This window comes from Apium graveolens, chromosome 3 (assembly GCF_009905375.1).
Source record: "Apium graveolens cultivar Ventura chromosome 3, ASM990537v1, whole genome shotgun sequence".
Taxonomy (NCBI): Eukaryota; Viridiplantae; Streptophyta; class Magnoliopsida; order Apiales; family Apiaceae; genus Apium; species Apium graveolens.
In genome coordinates, this window is record NC_133649.1 from 259,799,140 (window position 1) to 259,808,555 (window position 9,416).

At 34.8% G+C, this 9,416-nt stretch overlaps 1 non-coding gene across 1 annotated transcript; it reads left to right on the top strand.

Moving 5' to 3' along the window:
* Positions 1-213: 213 nt before the first annotated feature.
* Positions 214-320, top strand: LOC141715718 (small nucleolar RNA R71). The gene has a single exon (XR_012572470.1). It is a non-coding gene; the product is annotated as a small nucleolar RNA R71 (small nucleolar RNA).
* Positions 321-9,416: the final 9,096 nt, after the last annotated feature.

Genomic DNA, 9,416 nt, shown 5'->3' on the forward strand with positions numbered 1-9,416 from the left:
GTGGCTGCATCAACTTCCAGAATACCTGCGACCTTGCCTGACGTCATCCTCTGAGTTGGGTTTTGATGCTCGTTTGCAGCCATTGTCTCTATAAGATTATACGCCTCAGTATAGCTTTTAGCCCATAAGGCGCCTCCAGCTGCTGCATCAAGCATGGGCCGAGATTGGGCCCCCAAACCATTATAAAAACCAGTGATTACCATCCAATCTAGCATTCCATGATGTGGACATTTTCTCAACATTTCCTTGTAGCGTTCCCAAGCCTCGCACATAGATTCTGTAGGTTGCTGCGCAAACTGAGTAAGAGCACTCCTCATAGCAGCAGTCTTTGCCATTGGATAAAACTTCACCAGAAACTTTTGCGCAAGATCTTGCCACGTAGTGATGGACCCAGCTGGTTCAGAATGTAACCAGTCTTTAGCCTTATCCCTCAGTGAGAATGGGAAAAGCCTCAACTTGATAGCCTCATCAGTCACACCATTATACTTAAAAGTGTTGCAGATCTCGACAAAATTCCTTATGTGCATGTTGGGGTCTTCAGTTGCCGCTCCTCCAAAAGAAACAGAATTCTGCACCATCTGGATAGTGCCCGACTTGATTTCAAATGTGTTAGCTTGAATAGCTGGATGAAGGATGCTTGACTGAATATCATCAATTTTAGGCCGAGAAAAATCCATAAGAGCTGGATCAGCTTGAACAATACGATCTCCCATGTTTACTGGTTCTTTCTGCTCAGATCCTGAATCCGAATCCTCAAAATCTAACTTCTCCGGAGTATCAAGAACTTCGTCTTTCTCCTCAGCTGTATCTAAGGTCCTCTTGCGAGCACGAGAACGAGTTTGCATAAACGCTTGCTAAAGTACCTGAAACACAACCGAAAAGAGTAAGTAACTACTACGTCCTAATCACTGAGTCCTAATGACCAATGATGGTAAGTACATAAACTTAACAAATACGCCGAGTTCCCCGGCAGCAGCGCCAAAAACTTGTTAGGGCGAAAACATGCACTAATATTCACGCAAGTATACGCGTTCGCAAGTAATATAGAATACTTTCTAGTTCGTTCCCTCAGAGACTCAGACTAAGTTATTGTCTAATTAAACTCACTCACCAATGTATGATTACTTATCAATGTTAAGATAACACTTAAAATTGTTGATTAAATATTAACTATAATTAACTACTTAATTAACCACTTAACTAATACTTCAATTTATCAATAATAAAACACTTATGAGATCACAACTTCATTATTAATTCCTTCTATAGCCATTGTTATTACCTTTAGCATGTGACAGTGATGATATTAATCGAATAACACGGAACTGATAAGAGCCAACTTTCATTGTACTAATACCATTCTACCAAACATCCACAATTAAGATAGAAGTTGAATAGTCATCAATTATTTTGAGTTCCTATATGTCTACAGAAATTGACAACACAACGATTTAAGCACAAGTTATTCCTTTTAATTACATAGGGCAAATAAAACTGTTAGAGTTACCCACTAATCATGCACAACGTACATGAACCTATGCTAGCATGGCAAGTTCTAAATCTCAAGATCCACCGTCGCTTCACAAGAGATTAACACCCTATCTTATATGTTTGCGACGCACATAAGACGAATACGCACAACCAATACTAGATATCATGCAATCATCACACACTAAAGTATTAAACAATTAACTAAAGAATTCCATAATAAATCCGTTGCAACCCCATGATCACGATTAGCCCATAATAGAACTTATCGCCATCATGGGTTCATATGAAATCATGATAAACAACACAAGAAAATAATAACTAAACTAATTATATTAAAACAGAGTACGTCACAAGAGTAAATAAGTTAAAGCAAGAAAACTAGCATCCAACATTACAACGAAACAAGAATCACAAGAAAATATGCATCCTCTTCGCTGCAGTGTGCTAAATCGGTCTTCTTCCTTATCTCCTTCGCTTCTTGCGCAAAACACAATCTAAAACATAATCTCCTTCATATTCTCTATGAAAACGTCTCAAATCTAATTATATAATAGTCCCATAAAACTCAGATTACATAGAAGTTGGAAGCCAAACAAAAGTAAAAGTCTAAAATAATTCAGCTTTTTCCCCGACCCTGCGCGGCCGCTCAGCATTTCTGCGCGGGCGCGCAAGGCTGCTGCGTGGCCGCTCAGCATTGCTGCGCGGGCGTACAGGATCCTACTGGAAAAATTCCAGGTTTGCCCGTTTCTTCGCCGTAATCTGCCCGTTCTTTTCCTCTCGCAATGGTGAACACATGCCAAGGCTTATTCTTGATGATTCCTCCTCCGAAATGCAACTAATACCCTGAAATGCATAAACACTAGAAAAACGCATCAAATACACAAAATACTTGATTTCAAGACACCAATTTAAGCCATTTTAAGACGTTCTAAGTGGTATAAAATGCCACTTATCAATCCCTTACGAAGGACAACGTGGAAGAATGAAAGATGTCATTGTCGGAGCTGATAGAAGGCAAAAAAGATCATACATGTTGTGGCGCCCTCCAAACCCGGGTCAGAAGTTTGGGGTCCATACACACACACCTTATTTATAACCTGCTTATAAAAATAATAAAGTTAATAATAATATGTAGTGACCCTACTTACCAACTACCACGGACCGCAACAGGTTAAAGTATGCACACAAGCCACACACACTTTATATTATAATCGTCCAAATCCCAACTATTCAAACTCAGAACTGAGTATCAAACATTAATAAAAACTTTCACAAACTTAAATAATTCCAAAAAATGCCTACTAGCTTAACTCGATCAACCTGAACCCCTAGCTCTCGCGTTGGACTGGGGATCCTCGCTACCAACTGGTTCCTTCTTAACTAGAAAAGAACATAAACAACATCGCACAAATGAGCTAACTAGCTTAGCAAGTCTCAATGACAAGACTGAGAATAATGATCATCAAGTGAAAAGGTTATGATATAAAGTGAACAATGAATTATGATTTAGAATTGGATATTATATTTTCATTTTAAAAACCAAGGTTAGGCTGCTGATCAGTCACGGACTAACCCCGAGCAAAGCACACAGCACTGCTCTAACTACTTGATCCAAGGCACACATTGGCCTAACTTGACCACAAATCTGGTCTGACCACGAATCTGGTCCATAATTTTATAAAAAAACAATTCAATTATAACATAATAACAGAATAAACAATGTAAAGCAATAAACAGAATCATAAACAACATTAGATGTTCGATAATGAAATGGTTTCAATCTTCACAAGGGATCAATATGGCAATTTAAAAGCTTGGTTGTTAGGTAATGAAAGAATTGGATAACAAAGGAATCAATGTTTCAGGGTTATAAGGATTTGGTCTTTCAAAGCATAAGGTACAATGGTTTGAATATGTAAGTAATTCGATTCAGTGTTTGGTATTTAGTTTGTATGTATTTGTGGAGTAGTATCGTATAATTGTGGTCCGTATTTGGGTGTACAACAATCAATGGTTTAGAAATAATATTGTTTACAGCTCAAGATCAATAAATGAAATCAGCGTTTAGGGTTCAGTGCTTTAAAGCACTTGCAATATAGAACATGACTATCAATTAACTACAATATATCTCGAGAAAGTTCAGAACACTTGCCTGGTACTAGCTTGCTATACTGCAGCAACTTCCAATTACAACCGTCTACTCCTTGACTATCTGTTTCCCTTTCCTATGCCTTGCCTCTTCTGCTCACATATCATAAGCATCTATCAATATTCAACTCATACGATTCTATTCGACATACACTTCTATCTACCCTTCCTTTTACCCAAATCCGATTAACGGATTGAAAGTTACGCTATAAACAAGTAAACACCGAACATATAGAGAGACAGTCATATTACAATTCACATATAACACGTAACACATCAAACGATCAATGGTATATTGTTTATAAAGGAGTCTCGGGTCGTAAACAGGCTTTCGGGTATTTAAAATGATTTTTAAAACATTTTTCGGAATTAAAACGGGTCGTTGGATCAATTTCAGAGTAATAAACAGGATTCAGTTGGATAAATCTGGCTTCAAAACAATTTTATAATAATTATCGAGCCTTGAAAACAATTTAAAATAATATTTTAAAGCTCAAAACTATTTTTTAGAATTTTTAAATCATTTTTAAATAATTAAATCTAATTAAATAATTAATTAAAATCAATTAATAATTAATTAAATCAATTAATCATTAATTTTCAAATTAATTGACCAATTAATCAATTAAATATTAACTGAAATTAATTAACTAATTTATTCAGATTTATTTTTGAATTAAAAATTATTTTTAGAATTAAAATAATAATTTTTGGAATTTTCAGAAATTAAAAACGGATTTTATAATTAAAATAAATAGAAAATATAATTTTTAAATAATTTTAAAACAGGAATCCAAAATATGCAAATTCTGGAAACCTGGGGGACTAAACTTCATCACCTACAAAAATACAGTGGCTAAACTGCAATTTTGCAGTTCACCCCGCCGGAAAACGACGGGTTCGCCGGAGAACTCAGTCTCCGGCACCGTCACACTTTCACAACCTCCAGATCACATCTACACTTCACAAGGAACACAACCATGCCATCAATTCATTATAATCATCCCGGAGTTGGCCGGAAAATGTTCAAGAAACTCGTCGGTTTCCGACGAGTTCGACGAAAACTTTAAAATACAACTCCCTTCGCTACAGACCTCGTCGATTTGCAAAACTTGTACGAATAGATTGCAAATTTCACAAAGAACACAACCCACTATACCACAACATCTATCTATCCCGAATTAAAAAACCCCCAAATTCAATTAAGAACATTCATACGGGTTATAAACCCTAATTTTAAAATTCGAAGATTAAACTCAATTTTGAACATGTTATTGAACTCCAAATCAGTCATATGACATATGAAAATCATCAGGAAAACAAGCTCTACAACATGCAAGCATCAAATCATCCAAACAATCATCCGAACAAAAATTCATATTTTTAATCAAAATAATTCGAAAATAAATAAATTTCCAGAAAATAAACCTTTGATTATGCAGTGATATGGAACACAGATTCTGATAGTACACCTCAAGACCTTCGTTTTGAGTACTCGAGCTTTCCAAACGGATTCCGGTAACACCTTTGATTGTTGGTTTGATTTTCAGAAAGGTTTATGAATATATGAATTTTCTTTGTAAATTTCTATAATTACTGTTTGCAAATGATTTTCGGTTCGAAATAAAATACGGTAAAGGCTATTTATAATTACGGAAAATTAGTATCCCGTTGGATCATTCCGGATATAAAATGGTACGTTTATTTATAAAAACTGATCCAAACGGTACCGGTTTTCGGGATAATTATCCAAACCAGTACAATTTGTACTGCGATCTTGGTCTCAACGCCTGGTTACACGTATTACGAGGTGATAATTGTGATAGTTTAATAAAAAGATCTTGTTTATTGAAAATACGAGTTTTATTGATTTACCGAAACGAATAATGTATCGAAAATATTGCGCCGGGACCCGCGCAGGACAAACCGTACGCCAGGATCGAAAAAGTCAAAATATGGAAAATGCTCGGAATATTGCAATTAGGTTAGGAAGGAGTTCTCAGAAGAGTTTCGAGTTATAAAAACGTAAAAACTGGATGACGTCGGTTGGTTCCCGATTGTATAAAATAGTTTTTAAATACTCGGAAAAAGATTTTATAAAATCCATATATTTCCTATAAAATCATAAATCAATATAAAAATAAATAGGAAGATATGACAATTATTTATATTTTATTTTGGACATATAAAAATTAAAATACTCAATTAATATTATTTTTAAACATCCAAACACATATAACACTTAACAAATAATTCACAGAATAGATACTGAACATACATAATAATTATTTATCAGCAAAAATAATTACACGATATATCCCGAATATTACACATGCCCTATAAAGGCCACTGATAGCCAAGTACCAACAAACGCGAATACGTCTAAGGCGCTAGCGAGAATAACAAGTACGACCCAGAAGGTATCATAGTACTATAGATATTATACGGGGAATGACTAAAGATGTCTGACCGATAACGGAAGCTTAGCGTTACACGACTCTAAAAGCGTATCAATCAATTGCATATAAAATAGTGCTTCCTTCAAGATGGCAACAGGACCCGACGTGCCTTACGTTACTACGGGAATAAATGTTAAATCTAACGCTAAGCGTGTAGCAGGAGACGAGCGTGTAGAAATGCAACGAGAACTTCTTACATGAATTAATCGACAGAGATGATGCGCCAAAATGGGAGAAAAGTTAAGGAATGAAACTTTAGCACTAGTAGGAGCGATGTAGGGGGAAACGAATAAGTTGAAGGATGATTCCAAACACTAGAAGATGCACTAATCGTCCATATTATCGATTTTTAAGGGAAATGAACTGACCAGCTGACGTTAATCGAATTACCGATAATAACGAGTTATCATACGGGCATTGGAACGACTACCAAGCTTTGTACAGAAAAAAGAAGCGTTCTCCCTTAGATTGGGAAGAAGTTAGTAAATGGGGGATACTTGGACCATTGTTGAGTCAACAGACTAAAGGAATTCCTAGAACTTATCAGAACCTGGCTAATGGCAGCCTAGGATAAAAAATAGAGATATGCGGACCAGAACTATAAAGACAGGAAGTACGAAGTAACAGACCAAGTATTGTTGAAAGTGTCTCCCGGGGAGGGATTGATGAGATTCAAAAGGAAAGAAATGTTGAACCCAAGGTTTATTGGACCGGTTGAGGAATTAAAGGAGTAAGAAAGTTGACTTATAAATTAGCACCATCGTCGAACGGTCTCCAAGATTATAACAAGTACCACGAATCGAGGTTAGGAAATTTAACCCTCAACGCCAAACATATGATTGAAAATGAGCTAATAAACTTGCAGCCTGACTTAGCGTTTGTGGAATAACGTGTAAAGGTCATAGGTCTACAAGGACGAGTACCCAGAAATATATTTGAGGGGTGAGTGGAAATTTTATGGAAGAGATCAAATACTGCGAAGTCAACGTGAGAACTCAAGGTGGGCAGGAGAAGCGTATCCCCGCCTATTTCTAAACTGATTCCGGGGCGAAATCCTTTTAAGGGGTAAGACTGTAAAAACCCAAATTTTTGACATCGGTAAAAGAACTTTATGAATAGTAACCTTGCGGTTTAATAAAAACTTTTGCGACCACACCATATACGAGTTTTTAATTTAAGATTCCGAGTTGATATTGTGATTTTACATACCAGATGAGTGTAAGTAAATGCTATTAGTTTTCGAAGAAAACGAACTTTGAAAAATGACCGTATCTATGAACCATCAAAGATTACGGGAATCAAAATATAATTTAAAATTTAAAATCCTATGGATTTATATCCAAGAACGATACTTTAAAATATAAAGAACGTATAAGAAAGGATTTACTCCGTAAATCGTTTACGAGAATTTAATACGAAAATGAATAAGCGACCGAGCAAACGCGTAAACGAATAAATAAACGTATCGAACCAAACTAACTAAACTAACTAACTATGGTAAGAAACTAACCATGGCTAGGTTACCAAATAGTAACCTAAACTAGGAAGCATGATAACCTAAAGCTAGGAATAGTAAAGCTAAAACCTAAAACTAGATAGTTAGCTTGTAAACCTAGGAAGCTAGCAAGATATGTCCTAATATATGCCAACATTTTCTAATCCTAGGATATATACTAGAAGAAATATACAAGTCATATAATACAATCTTCCAATAAAAGCATTCAAGAAGCAACAAACTCTCTGTCTCTCCAAAAAACACCATGCTGATTTTCAAGATCACCATGGAGAGAAAAATTCATATCTCATTTTCTAATCATTCAAAAATCACCAAATATTTACTAAACCTCTTTCATATCATGGGTAAGTCACATACCAAATTTCATGGCCATCCATGAAATTTTCAATTTTATAAAAATGTTTGAAGTTGAGGGTGAATAGTAACTCCGAAAATCACTAACTTGTTTTCTTGATTTTTCATGAAAGTTTAAGGCTCTTAAAGCTAGAACAAGGCTTCATCAAGGATCTTAGGACTTTATTAAGTATTAAAAAGCTTCAAGGAAGGTATTAAACATTCATCCAAACTTTGTTTAAGTTTTATATTTCAAGAAAAATAAGGATCTTGGATATAAGTATGGTTTTGATGATTGATTTGATATTATCTTAATGTTTAGTTAATTAGTTTAAAGGTTGATGATTGTTGCCTCAAGAACATGATGTTCTCGAGAGAAGTTAGTGTTGAGATGATGATTTGATGATTGTTGATGGTGGTATAATGATTTAAGACGTAAATGAAACTCGAATCGTAATCGTAACCTCGTTAAAATAAATAAAACTTAACTTAAGTTTCTACAGAATTTCCCGAATGTATAAACTGTAGTTTCCTAAAAAGTGAGATTTTATTATGATAGAAACTGTTATGATGATCGTTTAGGCACTTGAATCTCTTGATTTCAATTTACGGATCACAAGTTATGACCGTTTTAGTAAAAGTGATTTACGCGACAAAACTGCTACAAATTACTAACTTTGTAAATATAAATGATCGACTTAATAATATTTAAAAATCATGAAATTTTTATAGAAACTAATAAATAGAGTTTATTAAATTCCATAAAAAGTTCAAGTAAAAATGTTGATATTTCAATTTTATAAAAATATCGGAGCCGAAGTCGCGCGGAGTACGAATATCAAAAACAACCCCCTGTTATGAAACTGCCACTTCGGGATTTCCACCCCTGTTACCAGAAAACCATTTTGAAAGTACTTTGTTATAAATTTTGTCTAGATTGTGCAGGTGAAAACGGTGCATCAATTGAGTTAACGGTTTGAGAGATATCAACGTTTTAGTGAAAGCGGGTTGAATAGTAAAACTCCGTAGTTGACCGAACTATTGAAATGGTTTTCACCTAATTAAATTCATTTTATCAAAATGAAACTTTTAGAATAAATATTACAAATACTCAATAAGCTTCTCGAGGTGGTTTCGTATTAAAATATTATTTTACGATTTATTAAAAATAATAGAGTGCGAGCCGCGTAATAGTAATATTCGGTAAAGTCAAATGTAGAAGACCACTTTGACCGTCCGTTTCGATCAAGGAGTGATACTTATTTCGAGTCGGTCGAATAATGAAAATTATTGTTAGTCCCTTAACAATATAACAAGAATTACAGAAGGGGGGTTGAATGGAATTCTTGAACCTTTTTCTTGAAATAAAAATGTTCAACTCGATTATGAATATATTTGTTTTGATTAGCACAATGCGGAATGTAAACTTGAATGAATCAAAACATAAGTAATTAAAAACAAGAGTCTTT